The following is a 20,254-nucleotide window of genomic DNA, read 5'->3' on the forward strand; positions in this document are numbered from 1 at the left end:
CTGGTAACTAAAGAATCCAGTGAACTGCGGAGGACCTGTGCTAAACTAGTAAAATAAAGAGCTGTGTTTTCTAGACTTCATTAGCAGTTAGAAATAAAGGAATAGAGGGAAGAACCCAACAGCCAGCAGGTTAGAAGTTAATTAGGAGCAGCAGTAAGGGACGGCTGTTTTACTCTGAAGCTTATGGGGTAGTTTAAAGCTTTTTAATGCCACTATAAAAGTTCTTGTGCTGGAAAGTCTTCTGACAAAGAAAAACAAGTCCCTGGGTAACTGAGCCAGGTTGCTGTCAGCTGTGGGGGTTCCTGACTGCAGGGTTTCTACATCTGCCCAGCAACACTCGTTAAATCCTGCATTTCATTTATTGAACAGATTTTGGGGGGAGGGATTAGTCAGGATCATGCTTTGTCAGCAGAAGTGCTCTGCTTCTACTTTAACTGGAGCTGAAAAGTGAGCTGCATTGTTTGGAACAGTGGAAGCTAAGGAGCTCTTAGGAGGCAAAAGCAACACATATGAGCAACACAAATGGAGAAGCTTTTGTACTTGCAACAGGTCATAAAAAGAAATGACCTAAAAATTGAGCTGCAGTAAACCAGAGCCTGACACTAGTTCTGTTCTGAACCAACATTTGTTCACCTCAGTTTCTTATCTGGTCTGATGCCACCATTTAAACTCTGAGCAATAAGGCTGCTCATCTTGGCCTCTTCAACTCTTGCCATTCCATGCAAAAGCATATCCCTCTTGTGTGGGTACTGTGTGCCTCTGACAAAGCATCGGCTAATGTATTGCCAAAAGGATTGAATACCAGCAAGTATGTAAGAAAGAGTGAATAGGGAAACTGAACTCTTGTGCCTTCAGTTCTGGAAAACTTCATTTTTAAGATACAGGGAACGCTGAGGTATCTTGTAGGGAAAACAGAACTTTGGGCTGATGTGATTTGACACTGGACTGTATCTTTGTGACCAGAAAAGGCTCTTGTAAACTACCAGTTTGAAAACCAATATGCTATAGACAAAATTTAGTTTTGTCATGTCTTCTGTAAGTTGTTTGTAAATATATGCAGTCCTGATGACTTTGATCTAGAAACTATCCACACCTCTAACGTCCATGTTCCTGCTGGTGCTTCTGCATTTGCTCATTCCTGTTTGTTCACTGGTTGTACCTTATGCTTCTGTAATGGGTTCCTGCAGATTTGCACTTTCCCAAACACAGTACACAACTTGTTTAGAGTTTGGTATTTTACAAAGGTTTTCTACACCTACACTCTTCCCACTCCTCCTAAAAGTCCTGCAGCCTTTGTCCTGCACTTCTTGTGTGGGAGGTATCATAAGCAGAGAGCTGTGAAAGGGTTAATGAGCCCAGGCAAAGTTAACAAGGGATGGGCAATAAATGGCTCCAGCTGTGTATAATTAACTGTAATACTGTGAAGTAAATGACTTTTATTGGCAAGCATGTCATAACTTCATTAAAAGTCATATTTACAGCCCTCTCACATGGAATGAGTGCTTGTGTAGTCTGCAATTTAATGAGCACTCATTTTCACCTTGTTCCAATTATCTCCCACCCACCCCTCCCTCTCGGTGTGGGGAGCATGAAGATGAAATACAATGGGAGTGTAATTAAGGCTGGCACGGATCCTTTCAGGAAATGTTTTTTATTCCAGCACAATCACTTCTATTGCTTACTACTAATAATACTTTTTAAGTGTTTAAAATACATAATTTTCTTTGGTCCCCAAAGTGTTACTTAAATAACAGTTATTAAAGAATGTCTCTGTGGGAAAGGTTTCCCGGGCCCAGAACCCCTGATAGCTGGGCACCTGAAATGCTGTGTCTAATGAGGCACGGTGACCTAACTGAGGCAGTGTACACAATAGGAAATTAGTATCACTTAAGAGGAAAATTGCAATTTAGCTTAATTACAACTATATCTGTGCTGTGCAAACCAGTGGAAAGCCCCCGTAGTACCTGAAGAAAGCTCCTTTTCTCTTTCCAGAGAGTTGTTCTGCATAGCCCAGTGCTGCCTCCTCTTATCCTGCTGCTGGCTGATGTGGAAGCTGGGGGAGCTGGAAGCTCTGTGAGCCCTGGTGTTTCCCTGCTGTACCTGGGAGGCACTGGCATTCCTGGTCAGGTAGGCAGAAAGGTCCAGGAGGAGGTCCAGATCAGACTTCTGAGGCTTGTGTGAGACTAGAGATGTGAATAAAGGAGAAGCAGTCAGACGTGGGACTTGAGTGTCTACAATGCAGTATTGCTCCTGGCATTTAAAGCAGATACACAACAGGGCACCTCCATCTGGGACATGACTTGAGTTCTTGCGTGCCTTACCAATCTACATTCACTTCAGTTCACTTTCATTTTACAGCAAATAGCATGACCGGCCAAGCTGTTAGCCAAGTTGTGTTCTGATTTTGTCATCTACACTTTTCTCATGGGCTGGACAGTAAGCATAACAAGACTGTTTTTTCAGCACCAACTGTGTTGTGGTTCTTGACAGACAAGTCACACTTACTAGCCCAGCACAACACCGTATGTGGACCCAGTAGAGTGGCATGAGAGCTTGCAGATGCCTTCTCTTTGTACTGTAGAGCAGCAGCCATTCCAGTACTGCTGTGGGGCCTCGTTACAGATTTCAAAGTGGAGACGATGCTGCCTGTTGTGGTAGCTGGGCAATCTTTGGACAGAAGGGGGATGCATTCCTCTGATGGATGCTAACAACTGATATCCATTGGGATCTACTCAGGGGTTCAGAATGAAGTAAGGGTTAGGGGAGATTAATTATCGGGCACTGCAAGTGATGTGATTAGAAACACATGATAAATGATTTATCTCATGGCACAGTGTAACAGCAGAGCAGTCTGTTATTCTTACCAAACACACATGTTACATTCACTGCTAAGAAAATGAATTAGAAGTTAAAGATCAAGGACTAGATCCTTTGCAGCTATAAATCAACTGAGAAATTACAATTCATAGTAGCTAAGAATTGGAACCAGATAGTTCCTTTAAAAAAAGAAGCCTCGGCAGAGGCTTTAGCCTGATCTCTGTGTACTAGTACAGCTCTGCTTGGGCTAGTTAACTAGTTACAAGGTGTTCAAGGTTAGCGTGAAAAATGTTCCATTGAGAGGGTAAAGCAGCACTGCTTGCCTGTTTGGGCAGCCTTGACAGTGGCTCTCAAAACCACTTTGATGCCATCCAACAACTTACTTATTTGCTCCCACCTAAGGGGATGGTGATGAGGCCAATTATTTTTACATGAAATGCCTAATAATTAAGCAAACTGTAGCTGTCTGTAGGGTGCTGACAACACTTGTGCTTGATTGAGAAAGGCTAGTAAAGCATAGCAAAACACAGCACTTGCTCTAGCAGGAAGAGTACCCCTGCCTTGACTCATTTGGCAGGAGCTGAGCTCGTCTCACCTTAACCCTAATCCTTTCCCAGACTACAAGCTATTAGCTGCTTTTGTGACCTTTTTTTGGCACTAACAAAGCTGCTATATTATTCATAAGCAAGAAGATCAGATGAGTTGTGTGAATTCTAACAGCTGATCTGAAAACGCTACAGCTTTTTAAGCTCTGTAAGGCTGGGAGGGTTATCTTAAGAGGCCTGTCAGTGTAGATTACTGTCTGTGTTACCGTGATGCTTGAATGCCTCTAACAAGGTATTCCTGTGCCGAGCTGAGTGAGACACCCTCCACATATTGCAGATCTTGCCATCCAAACAGTCGAGATAACTTCTTACCCTATCTTGGCAGTGAGGGGAGCTGCAGAGGTACTAAGAAGTCTGGAGAGGCTTTACAGCCAGCTGGGTAACACTTGCCTTCCAGTGACAGCGTAGCCAGCTGCCAATTTATTTATCCAGGTCTGTATAACAGTTTGCAGTCTGCGGAGAGCTGTGTGCCAGTGGTGCAAAAACGAGCACAAGGACAGCCACTACTGAGTGTGGGTTGAGGTTGTCTGTGCCCCGGTGCCATTAGAGCAGCATGTGTGTGTAACTCTGGTGACTTGCCTGAGGTTACACAAAGTCTGTGGAAGAGATAATTCCTCAGGTCGTATTTTTTTCTGCATGAGACTTTGGTTTCTCCCAGTTTTTTCTCTATGCAACTTGGTGTCCTGAGCCCTTCCATGTCACCTTTGAACAGAATTATCAGAGGGTTCATGGTTTTATTTAACAGTGCAAAAATCATTCAACTGACATTAAAAAAAATCCATACTTTTCTAAGAAGCTAAGGCTGAAATCTGGCTTTTGAGAAGTATTACCAATCTTTCCAAAATATTTTGGTCAGGTTATCTTCAGACTTAGCACGAGGACAGTGCTGTTACTCTGAAGAATGAAAGTACAATTTCTGTGTTGTGACACAAACCTGCAGCAGCTTCCCAGGAAGTCTTGGTTTGACAGACTACAGACATGTCTATGCTGTATCCTCTGGAATATTTTCCCATTCACTTACTTCTGAAGACTTGATGCAGTTACTGTAAAGCCTTGTTTAGCAATTAAGATGCTCTCCTGCATACTTTACATCATGAATATCATTGATAATTGTGCAATACAGTAATTGAAGATAGCGATGATTAATTCCTGCGATAAAACTTGTCCTTGGAACAATTGATTTTACTGCCAGAAATGTACAAGCATCCTGATGGAAATACTCTCACATAATTATTGTTATTAGTTTAAGCTTGTTGGAGGAGGGAGAAATGAAAAAAATCAATTACTTTGGATTTGTCATCACTAATCTGTTATGATCACTTTAATACAGCAGTGTTATAAATCAAGGCATGGCTTTCCTAATTCATGAGCTATTAGAAAAGTTTACAGAAATTGTAAGAACTGAAGAAAAAAAGGATATCATGAGAGGAGATCACAGCTGTTAAGCTGTAGGACACTTTCTTTTCTAATGCCCCTATCTTATTAAAAAAGCAATGATGAGTAAGGGGGTGAGGGGTTACCAGCAGACTGGTGGTTTGAGTTCTAAGTTTGTCCATAGCAATTTTTCTGGCAGCTAAACTGACTTTGTAATTTAGAAAACTTATTTCTATAGCTTTACTTGGATTCCTGTTACAAATAGGAAATCTATTTCACTTTTTTGACTTACACCTATCAAATATCTGTCAGGTCCAAATAAGCAGTTCATTTGACTTAGCTAATGCTCTAAAATTTCTATAGTTAAAGCCATTTACACGGAAGCTGTCACCCCCCCCCCCCACACCCATAAGGGTGGGAGAGTAGCTCGGGTCTGTGGTGTAATCAGGGAAACAGACTGTAAGAAGCAAAGCTCTAGCAGTGCATGGGCTCCAGATTGAAGCAAGTAGCAGTTGCACGCTGCTGGAACAGGTATTAAGCTGATAAATCATCAGTGCATATTCTGTGAGGAGGCTTTTAAAAGAATTATCAGGAGCAGGAAGCAGACTGGTAGAAAAAAGGAATTTTCTCTCTAATGGCTGTTGGAGGAGGTATTTACTAGGAGCTGTAATCAGAGCTGGGTAGGCTATAGCACAGGAGTGCCTTTGCGAGGCTGGTGGTGTGTTGCAGCATAGGATGGATTACAGCTGAAATAGACCTGCAAAATGATTCTTTTTTTTTTTTTTTTTTTTTGTTTAGGTAGTGGAGAACAGAAACTATCTCAGAGTTCTGCACTTATGAAACAAAACAACTTACCAGAGACTGAAACCAAAGAGGGTTTTTCCCATTGCATTCCCTACAGAAAACGTTCCTACGTATGGGGGTGTTGAGCCAGGGCTCAGGATGGGCAGAGCTCTAGATGTCTTTTTGGGCAGCTCAGTGCCTGATCCTCTGACCTGACTGCAAATGTGCTCAGGTCTGACCCAATGGTTAGATGGTCTCTATTGTTTGTGCTGCTAGAGAATGTCTTCTAAATAACTCCCCAAATACCAGAGAGCAGGCAGCTAGGGTCTGTGAAGTGACTGAGTACGCTAGTGGTCTGGACTATTCCACTTCCAACCCTTATTCTAAGGGTTTAAAAAGTACTTTCTGAGTCCGCAGAGGGGAATTTATGTATGCATGAGTTAAATATGTTAGTATTACTGCACATCAAAGACCTGTGTGTATTTGTACATGTACCTGAGGCCAGTACTATATTTTTGTATTGTTAGAAATCCTTTTAACTACAAGAACATTAAGCTGAAACCAATTATTTACAGAGTTGGTGAAATGAGCCCTTTGTCTACTTTGTAATAAGAGCCTACAAGGTGTTAGTGTTGTTATTGGCCCTGTCAGAACTCCTTTCCAGAATGTAAATCTATTGCTGACTTTTACAGTGCTGGCCAAGGAGGTTCTGTGGCTAATCAATATTTTGTGGGCAGTGAGCCAATGTTAAGGCCAAACTGTTGAGTAATGAGAAAAGCAAAGAATATATGAACTTGATGCTTTGAAGTTCCATTGTCAGTGTAAAGATTTAGGATATTACATCTGACCTGCAAATATTTCTCAGAAACCTACAGCATTAATGTTTGGACAATCCTGCTGAAAATCATTGGTAAGAACATGATAAAAGAAGTCTTTGAGCACTGAAATGAGATGCTATAGTACTGTTAATTTTAGTGACTGAGGATGATGTGAACATCCCGGATGTTACAAATGACAAGTTACTGGAGAGTGGATTTTTGTGGAGATTACACTCAGGTGGCCCCAGCAAGACTGGGAGGTAACTTCATTCATTCTTAAGTGTACTTAACAGTAAGCCCTGGCTAGGACCATCAGCCATAAAGGTAACAAACTGCCCTCCTCTGGGGGACAGGGATCGGATTCTGATGGTCAGCCGCTGTGTGTCCTTTCCTAGTTATCTTCCTGAATCCTGAGAGCTTTGTGACAAAGCTGGGTGACCCGGTGCTCATCAGAAGAATCGAAATGCCAAATATGTCAACCTGCACTGAAGCATCTACTTCAAAATTAGTCTCCAGATTATATGATTCATCATGTTATACCTCATAATAGAGATTAAATGTTTGTTTCTGCTTTGTAGTATATTTATGTGTCATTATTGTGGTTATTCATTTCAGGATGCTATTGCACTATTTTGTTGCTGATGTTTTCATGGGCATACTACATCACCACATACCTGGTCACCCTAACAAGTCTGTGGTCAGCTGCATGTCACCCTAATATCTTGCTTGCTGAACCTGCAGTGACTGTATGAATATGCTGCCCTGAATGATGGATTTATATTATGATAATGTGCAAAACTTAAATGCTCTCACTAGGGCTTAATGAATGCATCCCAGTTAAAAATAATTAATTCTGCTCTCAGGGATTGATTTGGACCACAGGATCAGTAGTGTAGCTAAGGCTTCTACCCTTAGCCCTGAAAACAATTTTCCCAGCAATGAAGATTAATCCTTTTTTATTGTGTTGATGAAATAACAACACGATCATAAAGCATAAGAGAACAAGGGGAAGTTGACAAAGTATATCTTTGATTAATTGCCGTAATAGATTGCAGGTTGCTGACTGAGGAAATTTTTTCAATACTCATTTTTCAGTGTTTAAAACCTTAATGTGAAAGGGGAAGACAAAGAAGAAACAGCTAGCTAAATGCCATGAACAATTTTATGCATGTGAGCCACCTAGCAAAGCAGCCTGAAGGACAGCTGCTGTTACCTTGAGTGGGAACTCTGAGACAGCAGGATAGAAGGACAGTGATAATGTGATAAAGTGGGGCTACGGACCTAGCTGCAGTCCCTAGCTTCCATGTAGGTATCTGTAGTTTCATCTAAATTATGTTAATTAAGTGCTAGAGCTTGTACTGAAATAGTAACTTTCTTTATAGCTCATACGTGATGCTCATCTTCAGTTTGGGACGATGTCCTGGTTACCTGAGGAGCTCACCTATGTTAAGGATGACCATGTGCTGGAGGACTTTGGGACTGAATTTCTCAGCTCTGCAGTGTCACGACAGAACGTGTCAGCACCAAGGTAAGAGACTTTACTACATGTTGAAAGTAGCATTGTTTTGTGCAAAAACCTTGTTGCAAAAAATATAATCTGTATTTTTAACTTGTTATTTGGTCATCCACTGAAATTCCTTGGCATTTGAAAATCTGAGGAACTGGTAAACTGTCGGCAATCTACAAATGATGAAACTGAAGCATAGGGAAATGTAGAACCTGAACTTAAAGAATTCTAAGCACAGCTCCACAGTTTTCCAAAGCTTTTTCACTTCTGACTCCAGCAGAGGCTGTGACAGCTCGGAATCTAAGATCACACCTCGGAGTGCCACTTGTGAAAACATTAGCCAAAGTGACTTATTTAACTTATCAGAGAATCAGTGGTGCAGACAGGTCTAAACCCAGGGTATCATGACTCTTCCAATTAGTTTAGGTAATTAGGAGAAACAGTGATAGTCACTAATTAAGAGTGGGTTGTTGCTCAGTTAGATGGGCTTTGGTACGTACACTTCCAAAAGAATGGAGGACAGATCCCCAGGAGGGACAGTTACTCTGGTAAAGATTCCAGCAGCTGTTCCAAATGATGCACCATGGACCTGTAAATTTAGCAGATTTTGTTTTCTTTTCTCATTTTGAAACTAACTGCTGTCACATTAGAATCAGCTCAACTATTTAAAATTTTCCCCAGAGAGGCTAGTAATTAAAGTACATTTTTCCCCTTCAGTTGCCAATCATGCAATTCTAAAGTGGGTCGTCACCTATCTTGTTAAACAAAAATCCTCATGTTCAATAAGCTATACAACTTCCCTCTAGGGAGGGGAAAAAATCAAAATCAGGAGGAGATTGAGGTGCTAAAGAAAACGCCTGTGCTTGGTTCAGTGGACCCCCATCTTCTGGAGCAAGCAAGTCAGACATACCATGAAGTTAGGTGCTTTTTTATAATTTATGCTGCTTCCGTGAGCTCAGTTCATCATTTGCCTCTGCCTCCTACAGAATGCAAGGAGATGTAACCTATTTTTGCCGGTGAAAATTTACTTCTTTCAGCTTCTTTTTGCCTGGATAAAAAGCATACAGATAATATTACATCTTAGCTAACCTGAGGTGGTTTGGAGAGCTGCTGAAACTTGCCCTACAGACACCTTCTAGGTTCCCTGGGAAGGCAATTGAGAATGGAAGAGCCTGCACTACTAATGAGCATAAAGTTGAGAGGTGTGTAAGCAGTGTCAGGGATTTATCCTGATACTGTGCGCAGGGCTGGGTTCTCTGTCTGAGAAACAGCCGCCTCTCCTCGAGCAAAATAAGCCATGACTGGGAGATGTTTGCTCGCCCTGACTGGAGGGCGTATGTGGCTGCCCTCGTTCTGCGCTCCCAGACAGGCCCAGCCCTGGGGAAGCGGTGCTGCGAGGTAAGGGTAGGAGCACAGAGGATGCTTTCACTGCCCATATGCATTAGTTAGACAACTCATTCCTTCAGCTACCTGAAAAGTTGACTTTCCTGCAGCTATCTCCATGACATAATGAGCTGCCTGTCTCCTGACACCCGGACCCTGGGAGAAAGGAGGCAGAGCACAACCGCTGCCAGGGCTGCTGCCCCAGCAGCTTGATTCGCAGCGAGGTGTCGGCAGTGCGGCAGCCTGCAGTACCATCTGCTGGCTGACACCACCTCCGCTCCCGTGTATCTTCATATCGACAGAGCAGTGTTCCCTGCTAAATTACCTTCAAACCACAGGAGAGAGCACTATAGCTATGTAAAAATTAAGCATTTTGGCATGCTGCTTCTGTTGGACAGTTATATCTTTAACAGACCTTGGATGGGTGCAAGCTGTCAGCACCACATACTTTCTCAACAGCAAGTTAGGACTATGCAAATACAGCAACCTCATTGAGTAATAACTTCATGGCCCATTATATTTAACTGATTTTTACTATAATTGTTTGAAGAACTTAATGAATTGCGCTTAACTATTTAATATTTGTTCATGTATTAGTGAGCTGATAAACCGAATGAGGGATAGAGCACTTTTGATTTGCCCTCTGTACAGTAAAGCAGTCCTGTTCTAAAAGGGGCAGAGAACTCAGCACAGTATAAGACATGTGTGCCCACTTTGATTCCTCCCAACCTCCTTTACCTGTCCTGAGAAGAGGGGGCTCTATTTTTGGAGCTTATATGGCCACAAGTAATGCCCAACAAAATGCAGAGGAGAACAAACTCCATGTATTATAAGCTCAACTGGCTTTCTCTATGTATTATAGCTCTTCTTTCATGATCTTCAGCTGGATGAAAATAGTCACCACTATTAGTGCTATTATAGCACTGCACACTTTCATACAAAGGCTCTATAAACATTTAAGCTTCGCAAGCCCTGTTGGTGGAGCTCCATAACAACAAAAATGTCCGTGACTTTTGTGCCTGCGGTAAATCTCATATGGATCCTATAGAGGGGTTGAGGTACAATCATGTAGCAATTGTCTTGTCTGCTAGAATTAGATACGGAGCCACACTGAAGATGAGTTATCTGCCATGCAGACAAGGAGCTTCAAGCATGGCCCTTTAGCACCGTGATGTGATGTCCTGTATGTGCAGCTCTCTGCATTTTAATATGCCAGACAGTTGAACTTGCTTTTTCCTATGCACGAGGTGCTGTGCACATGGCAGTCACTGGGCACTCAGGGGGTCATAGGCTGAAACAGTGTCACTTCAGAAATCAGGCACAGATCTGAGGCAACAGAATCAAGGTCATAAAACCTTGCTGCAGAGGTGGAAAACAAGACTCAGAACTCATGTGTATTATGTATGCTAATACCTGTAGTAGAGCTGAACTCTCATCATAGATAGATGCTGCTTATTGGAATGAGTGAACTCTGTCAAGGGTTTGTATAAGTGATGCTAATGAGAATTGAGACAGCACAAGACAATATTCCCACATCGCAGCTCTCAAATAAGAGCCAAATCTGTTTTGTTGTCTGAGAGCTGAGAGAATGGCTGTTGTCTAGAAAAATGTCCTGGGGACTCCTCAGGCATAGCTCTGCTTTGTGTGAGCAGCGCATTGCTGCAGTGTTGTCCTGTCCTGTCTCGTCTTATGAATGAACCATAAAAATTTCTCTTGCTGATCCTCCAGGGCATGTGGTGAAATATTTTTGAGGCAGAACACTGGTCTATAGAACTTGTCTAAAGAGTTCTCCAGTCCCTGCTGCTGTCACTCTTCACCAGCATTGCATTCCCTTACTGTTATTATTTTTAAAGTATTACCTTTTACAATTTATTCTGGGTGAAGGATTGCTGGTTTTAGTACTTCAGGGCACATGACAGAGCAGTATAATTGCAGTAGTTGAACATATATTGTACTGGTTTGAAAGAATTTCTAAAATGATTATGGAAGGCTTGTATTAGCTCACCAGAAGGGAGGAGACTTCCATTTCCTTCACCTGTGAGGAATCATTCTTCCCATCCACTGTTGGTTCACGAAATAGCTATACTTCTATCAAGAGTGGAAGTGAAACAAATATAGTTCTTGATGCAAAATGTCCATATAAACGAAGCCACGAAACAAGAACTTGTGAATTCTCCATTCTGCAACAGAACTTCCAGCTTTTGCGTAACTTCATGTATAGCACCACAAGAATTTCTGGTTTTATTTTTATATAAACCACTGTATACAAATTGCAAGCTCTATCTTAGTATTTCTGTAGCACACTTTTAGACATTTCATCATTATTCTTCATTTAAAATGTCAGCCTTGTTCTGACAAATCTTCTGTGCTTGGTTTGAATAGCTTTACAGGTGTCAGGCCGGAGCTGTCAGAAATAGTGATAAAGACTGCACATTTTCTTTCCTAAGAGTAAGCATAAATTCCCGTGTAGGAAGACTGTATTGAACTGTTACTGCAAATTGCAGGTTTTCCTATACATCAGGATCTCTCCACAGTAAAATCTAGAGACTATTTTAGTTAAACCTGGAGTTTCATTTTTAGCAAAATAGTATTCTTCCTGTCTCAAATATGTCTTGCCTGTTAAAGCTTTCCTTTGACTTCCCATCTATTTTCTCTCCTGCTGGGCAGATATGCATGTTTACAAGGGGCCATGACAGGAAAGCTCCTGTCTTGATTGCTCTGTTCCAGCCAGGTTCATGCACAAAGTTTTGTCACCATATTCTCTAGGCACAGGAGAAAGAAATCGTTAAGAACCAAATCTTGGTGGGGAAGGAGTTCTGGGTCACGGGATCTCAGTGCAGAAACATGGAATTTTCTTCCATTTCTACACCTTTCCAAACTCAATGTGAGGGTAGGGAGTCTCAAGAAGAAATTCCCATGCTGCAGACTTCTGCCCTATTGTTTTTAATTTGATAGTCTAGCTTCTCTCCAAGCATCAGGTACTAGCTGGAGTCAGCATAAGGACTTGATGGGCTAATGAGCTGATATGGTTTGCCAGACTACAGTGTCCTTAAACTTTCTCCATTCGCACCTTGGCAATATTTCTTACATGTCAAAAAGTTGGTTAATACAGCATATGGGAGATTAGGGTTGAAAATCTGCCACAAGATGAGGGAAAAATAACTGAGGAACGTCACTTTTGGGATGAGTGCAGCATTAGCTGTTGTCCACCCAGGAAACTCCACGCCAATTTTACGTCAGGGTAAGGGTGTGATTTCTCTTCAGTCAAGGAACTTCTTCCATCTGTTTCACTGTATTTCTCTGGAAACCCCCTAACAGTGTAAGAAGCACAGGCAGGGCTTCCAATTAAGAGCTATGAATAGTAACAGGGAGGATATGTGTTCTGAAATCCATCCATTAATCAAACACTTCAGTGTGCAGATGCAAGTAATGTTCTGCTAAAATTGTGGTAACTTTAAAAATTGTTTCAATGTAAAGTCTCTCTTCTCTTGTTCTCCCTGCTGAATTGCATTTATAACAGAAAAGCCAATCCAAACAGTAAGAGCTTACTAAGGAAAAACAAGTCAAAACAAAAAGGCAATTTAAATCTGTGCAATTTCCTCAATTTTTCTTGTATGTCCTGGTTGCTTGTCCTCAAGGGATAGCTGCACTTTCTGATCAGTACTAATACAAAATTCATATTTGTCTGGTCTATTATGTGCAAAGTAATGGCTAATCCCTCAGGTTAGAGTGAAAAGCAAGTCAAACATTGCAGGAGACCTTTCCATTTTGAAAGATTTTGGAAATAAGCACAACACAAACATATAAGGGGATCCAATTATATGTAAACAAACTGTTATTGCAGTCTCCTCCTTAGAAAACAAAACTAGATTGCCAACAGGATTGCTTCTGGATTACTTGGATTAAGCATTGTATTCAGAGGCTTATGAAGATCCTGGGATTTCATTTTTTTCTGAATCTTTAAGTTTTAAAGCTCAGTTATATAGGGCTTACAGGTTTCCGTCATGTACAAAGGTGCATCTGCACAGTCTGCAAGTGCATCTCTTCCTTTGGACAGATGCTGCCGTGTTAAAATGTGGTTTCTGGTGATAAGGAAATGGTTAATTCATATCTAACAAAGATATATATAATACTCAACTTGCTGAGTAACCTGAAGTTAATTAAAAGAATCTCCTAGACATAAAGAAATACAGAATTAAAGCTGTCGCTTTCTGATAAGTACTGAAATCACTTTCGCTCTGTCCTAGGGGGAGATATGCCTTCTTTCTTTGCGTGTAGGGTCTTTAGTTATAGAATACAAGGATGAAAAAGTGATTCAGCTAGTCTTTCTCTCTCCATCACCAGTTACTAGAACCAAACAGTGAAAATGAAATTAAAATGTTCAAGAGAACTGTCACCTTTTGCTGGTTTTGAGATTCAAAGATTTTTAAATAATATCTGATCTAATGTTTTATGAAAAGATTCCATTTAAGTTTCATTAAAACCCTGACTCCATTTCATCAGCCTTCTCACAATGATGTTTTCCCATCTTAACCTCCTTTTTAGTGTCAGGTGCTTCAGAGGGCAAGAAACTTTGAAGTGCCTTAAGTAAAAATTCTTACTTAGTAGTCTTGTCTAATATTGTCTTTGGTAATATTGCATTATATTTGTGCTCAAAATGATTTGTGGCTTCTACCCAATCTTCTCATTTTATACTATACTTATTTGTGACAGTAGTCACAAGATGCACTACATTCAAAATCCATCCTGAAGGTGCCGTACAAACAGTTCATTACATTTGGCTTTTTCATGGAAAAGTAAATAGAACAATGAAACTTCACCTTAGTTGTTAGTGTTTACATGTTGTTCTTAAAGTTTCTCATTCATGCTAAGTTTGTACAGGTCCATTTTTTTTCCTGGGGTAGCTGTGAAATTATTTCTAATTTAACAAGTGGTCACTAACGCAATGATGGTGAGAAATGTCAGATCTTCTTGTCTAATTCTCCACTTCCTTGATTATCTCTTGCAAACATTGCTGGCTTGAAATATCAGGCAGCTTTGAACCATGGTAAATAATTCATTTTTTTATGAACTTTGAAAACTTGGTGCATCATTTTAGTCCCCAAAATGAATCTGCCTGGCACTGTTGTTTTCAGAACAAACCTCTGCTACAAGGGATAGATAGGAAATCAAGCCCTGAAGGGAAGTGGTAAGGAATGCGTGAATGAATTCTCCTGAGAAGGGCAGTTGGGTTGTTGCTTATCTGGTGAATTCCTTTCCAGATGAGAATTTCATGAAAGAACAATAACAAAGCCCCAAGTTCACAAGTCTCATTGTTCTCATGGGGCTCTGGATCCTTTGGTTTACATAAAGAGACTGTTCACAAAGTGTGAATAATAGTGAAAATAAAACTTTAAGTGTTTTTATTTCCCTTCTGTTCCAGCTTTCTCATGGCTACAAAACAGTAAGTTCCTTCCTTGCTGTATTTTCTGCTTAACTGCCAGGCCTATTTAAGTGTCTTTTGTAGCAGTTTTCTATTTTCACTATTGGTTTAATGCCACCTCCCTTCTTTTTCCTAGTAATTGATTGTAAGAGAATGCAAGATCTGTGTATGTATTGTACTAGACCAATCTAACGCTTGTTTTGAAGCCAAATAGGAAAGAGAATAAGATTGTTTCTCACTGTGATGCAGAAAATGGCTGTAGTTCAACATTCGGTATAGGAACAGCAGATCTTCAGGATTAGTCTGACCTTCCATGGATTTTTCAGTAAACTGAGGACTGTGACGTAGTCATTGGTGCTAACAAATAATTGCCTGTTCTCTTGAGTAGGAATGAAGTGGTATAAGATAATTGTGACCCATTCGGCCTGAACAAAAACTGGTGCTGCATCACTTATCCTTTGTGATCAGAAAGAATGAAGAAAAATTGACCATTGTTCCATTTCTTGTTCAATTTTTGGAAGTCACTGATGTTACTGCCAGCAGACCTATTATTTTTTCCTTTTTCTTTTCAGGAGCTCAGACTTAGTTTCATTCAGAATATGTGAAAATAAAAAGATAAGTCTTGCTACATTTCTGGTGTAATTAAAAAAGTTTAGGCTAAGCTTTTTGCCAACAAGTATAACAGCAACAGCAACCAAAGAGGAAGATGTAATTGTGCCAGCTAGAGAACCTTTCTTTTCTTACAAATTTTCTCTCCATAATTTGGCTTCCTTACAGAAGCTTCTATTTGTGGAATTGTATAGGGGAACCTGAATGATAAGTTCACATTCACAGATCAGTGGTGAATGATGCTGGAAAATTAGGTGGGAAGGATGACATTTTCTTACAGGGACAGTGAAAATGAGGGTTAATTTTAATTTCTAGAGCTTTCCTTTTTATTGTCTTAAGGAGTACTGTTTCCTGCACACATTGAAACCAAGAATAGAAGTGGGTGGTGTGGGGGTGAGAAATAATGTGGTGAATCAGAATTTGAATGCTATTAAAAATCTATTGATGGGTCTGATTAATTATTTCTATGGCTGATGGAATGCCAGACTCTATAAGATAGCTTAATTATTTTCTAGTTAGTGTTAATCTCAGTTATAGAAAACTCTCAACTGGAGAAAAAAAGATGATAAGAAATGACTGTTATTCATGAGTCTCTTAATCTATAAAACATCTAAGATGTCATTGCATGTATCTTTGCTTTACTTGTATTTTATTTTTTTAATGATCAAAACACTTTGTTCTCAAGTTCTTGATGAATCATTGTGTGACAGTTCAGAAAAGATCTAAACAGATGATCGCTTTCATTAAGAAATGAAACTGATGTAGGTGCAAGCCTCTATGTAAGTCATGGGCACCTATGTAGTTGATGCTTTCTATCTACATGCACAATACATCTGAGGAAAAACAAGTCATGTGAACTGAGAAAGACCTCTTCCTGAAGCATATTCACATGCTTAAGCTCTGAAAGTTGGAGGTAGAAATGCCTAATTACTTTTTGATGAAGAGCCTAAATGTCTAGCCTTAAGTCCCCTAAAAGAGTCAGTTGGTATTTCATGAATTGCACACAATATTTTTAGGGCTCTAAAGTTTGCCTTAGGTACTGGACCATTTCTGCTAGTGAAAAGACAACCTATAATCTATATCATTTGCTTCCAAGTCTATTAAACAGGTTGTTGAGGTAGAACTTGATCTGATCAGAATTTTATGAATATGTGGTGGCAATAAAATAAAGCAAAATACCCAAGTGAGCACATCTGCTGGCTGCTCTGTATTGATCAGAGCATGGTAGCACAGTGAAAGAGAAATGTAAAGGAAGCTGGTAACTGTAGCAATATCGAGAGGAAACCACTGTGCTGTAAAGTCATAAAAGCATGCCATGTAGAGTAACAGCTATCTGATTTTTGGGGAAAAAAGCTTTTATGTAGAAAAACAGCATTAGGCTGAAACTTATATTCTCTTTTGAGAAGTTAAGACAAAGGACATGTTCCTACTGAAGCTTGCTGAGTAGTGTATAGACACCTGACTTTGGGTATGCCTGTCTGGTGATGCTCTACTGTCGGGCACAGAGTGAAGTTCAGTTAATTTACTGTAATTCATAACCTTCAGTTACTGAATAGACTTCAAACTACTTTCGTATTAACATTCTTATATATTCAAGTGTTGCAAACGATCATCTTTTTTTTGGCAATCCTGTTCATAGGAAAGGGACCATGTTGGCAGCACTATGGGATTCTCTGCATCTGCTGACCCTTTTGTATGTTAAGGCTAAGTGGCATCAGAGTTCTTAATTACTATAGAAATAAGAACTAGGTTCTCTGCTAAAATGGAAAACACATAAGGACATGTCTGTATCTGTATTCTCACACAGAAAACTGGAATATATTGCATATATTAATGTAATGATTTCTTTAGAAATTCAGGAGGCAACTGGTAGTTCCCATCTTAATACATATACACACAACTGGTTCTTAATGTGCCTTAGAAAGCTTCTGCTGCCGTACCTCAGGAGAAGTCAGTGACCGATTTACTTGATATTTGGGTTAAAAGAGCAAGCCAGCTTCCCTCCTTCAAACCTTGGTGTTGATTTACTGAGGCCTCAAAACTTCCTCTGTTATTAGGGGAACAAATTGTGCCTTGATATGTCCGGACATATGTCAGGACTGTGATAATTTCACTAATTGTAACCTGCATGTGATTTCACATATAATGGTTTATGCATATAGAAAGATATATTTGAAGGTAGAATGATTCAGTAAATACTGTATATTTAGATCATGCTATACCAACTTTATCTGGCAATATTTCTGCTGAATTCATTATGGCATAAGCCAATGCCCCTTTAAAGTATGCTCAGACTGCTCCTGCAATACTACGTTTTACCTCTGAGGCTGCATGCAGCATCTCTTTCATCTGCTCCTTGCTGTATGTACATACGTCTTGTGCTGCTGGTTTCGTGCAAGGGAGTCACTTGTACGCTGCCAGAACAGATGGACATTCTGATTTCAGCTTCTGACTCAATTGCTCCATTTCCTAGCAAGCTGAGTGCCCAAGTGTTTGCATGTGTCCTGTGAAAGGAGGAAATGAACATTCTGTTACAAATTTGTATCCGAATTTCTACCATTCCACTAAAGCTGGCATTTCTTAATTGTACCTGATGAAAGCAGATTTGGGAACACCTTCCTTTACCAAAGGACTCCTAGAATTCCCATGTGGTCAGCGCCCAAAGAAAAGAACTGGCTGTATAGATACCCTCATCAGGGTTCTAACAAATAGATGCTGAGTTCCCTTGCAAACTCTGGCTGGAGGACAGACAGCACTGCTGGCAGCCCTCTCTATCCTATTCTGCTGTGTCTCAGAATAGCCGTGGAATGTTGCTGGAGAGGGGGGAAAGCCTCTCTAGCTGTGCTGTTTAATACCTGGCATCACTGCAGTTATCCTAATAACATGAAAGCTTAGACTAGATGGTTCAGTTGGTCCTTCACATTGTAATGTTCCTCCATTGCTTTGTAAGCAATTTCATGCTGTAAGCTAACTGAAGCTGTCAGTTCCAATTTTGAACACTTTCTTGCTTTTACAGGAACCCTTTACAAGATTCTAGGGTATGTATTCTGGGGAGAAAAGGCCAATCTGCTAAAACACCACCTCAGTGAGAACAGCTGGTTTATAATCTTCTTTTTGGAGGAAAAATAAAATTAATAGGTCTGTTTTTGAGCATTCATGGTAGATCTGTCATCTGTTCCTCAGCCCAAATGACAAGTGAGTTATACAATGGGGCTTTGAAAAGTTCAAACCATATTGTATAGCAGATGCTCTGATACAATTATTCAGTAACTCCACACAGATTCCCCATTGTCATCTCCTTCCCTTGAGGCAATTTATGACCAGCTCTTTGCAGCATTACATTATGACTACATTAATCCTAAAGATCCATTAACCTCACCTCTGGCTTTACAAATTTTTGTGAAGTTCAGCCCTCTACTGCTCTTGCCACTTCCATGCACTGGGTTTGTTCAACACTGCATTTTGTTATTAGCGTCTAAGGTGATCAGCCTGATACTTACACTTCGTTTTCCCCTTAACTCTGTTCTTCTGGTCTTTGTACATTTAGTTTATCCATAAATCCCACTGCAGTAGTGTCCTGAGAGGATAATAATAGTTATCTTTTCTGTCGTGTCTCATTTCCTAGTCAGTCTTGCCTAAAATTAACATTGCTTGGCACCTCTCCATGTAGAAAATACCAGGTAATGTCCACAGTCATTATTTCAAATATGCTAAATTACTGATACTTGGTTGAATGTGCACCTAAGACTTTTCATTTGCTTATCTCGGGTGATTCTCAATTTTCTGGTACCTCTATTACTTCGTTAAAAATGTTGGGGTCACGGTGATAGACTGTCTGTCTTGAGTATGTTGAGATGTAAAACTGAAAAGAGTTGCCAAGCTAATGTTTAAGTTGCATAAATTTTGGTTGCAGAAGACTCCTATCTAGTTAATGAAAACCTTCTCTGAACATGGCCTATGAATTAGAAAGGTCCCTTCGTAATGTGCAGTAAATGAAGACGTAGCTCTGAGTAATTTCTTTTACATTATGTTGGTTGTGACTGCACCAAGAGACCTGGGCATTAGCCAAAAAACAATATTTTAGCTGCCCAAGTTTTTCCAGGTTTTTCCTTAGGCAGCCCGATTAGCAGAGCTGTTAATGAGAACATCTTCTGTCGTAGCAAATGTTATATACCGCTACACAGAACAATGAGCTGCTCTTACTCTTGCTAACCTCTCTGAATTGAGGGGACAGTGGTAGAACAAAGCAAACCATTTTCTGATGACTTTCTAAAAGCTGCTGTCAGACTAGATAGAGAAGTATTAACTAGGTAAATGTCAACATTGTTTTTAACCAGCAGAGAGCAAAGCTGTTGGGGGAAAAAAAAAAAAAAAAAACACCTCTGTTCTCTAAATTGGAACTAAATTGCTGAAAAGTTGAAAGTTGCTCATTTCTTAATCTTACATCTGCAAAATGGGGATAACATCTTTTCTGTTTTGCCTGCATCAATTAAGTTCTGTGCCTCCAGAACTGTTTACTATGCTCTTGTGGCATGTGTAGTACCATGGGATATCGTTAGAGTTCTTTGAATCTTGCTGTAATAAATCAGGAGGCTCGTTCTGGGTGCATATCCGAATGTTATCAAACTGCAACGTCTTGGCCAGAAGTATGAATCAAAATGGGAAAAAAAAAAAAAAAAAGAACGGAATGAGAAAGTTTTGATTAATAATTGACCCGAGTTTCCCTAGAGGTGCTGTGCAGCCTGACTCTCTGAACTGCATCACCCATTCCTCACTGAATTCCTCTGTACCAACACTTAGAGCTGAAGTTTAACACGCTGACCTCCAGTTGATCTCAAGAATGATATTATCCTATCCATTTCCTAGAAAATTACAGTTCTTTGCAGAAATTCATTAAACTATCAGATCTTGCTTATTAGGGATTTCTCATAGGGCT

General features: G+C 40.2%; 1 protein-coding gene across 1 annotated transcript in view; it reads left to right on the plus strand.

The window, feature by feature from the left end:
- Window positions 1–3,746: 3,746 nt before the first annotated feature.
- Window positions 3,747–20,254, plus strand: part of KCNU1 (potassium calcium-activated channel subfamily U member 1) — a 204,975-nt gene continuing 188,467 nt past the window's right edge. The window contains exons 1-2 of the mRNA XM_035345241.1: window positions 3,747–3,854; window positions 7,780–7,925. The gene's annotated coding sequence lies outside the window, so the exon portion shown is untranslated. The remainder of the gene's footprint in view (window positions 3,855–7,779; window positions 7,926–20,254) is intronic.

Source organism: Oxyura jamaicensis, chromosome 22 (genome assembly GCF_011077185.1).
Source record: "Oxyura jamaicensis isolate SHBP4307 breed ruddy duck chromosome 22, BPBGC_Ojam_1.0, whole genome shotgun sequence".
Classification (NCBI taxonomy): Eukaryota; Metazoa; Chordata; class Aves; order Anseriformes; family Anatidae; genus Oxyura; species Oxyura jamaicensis.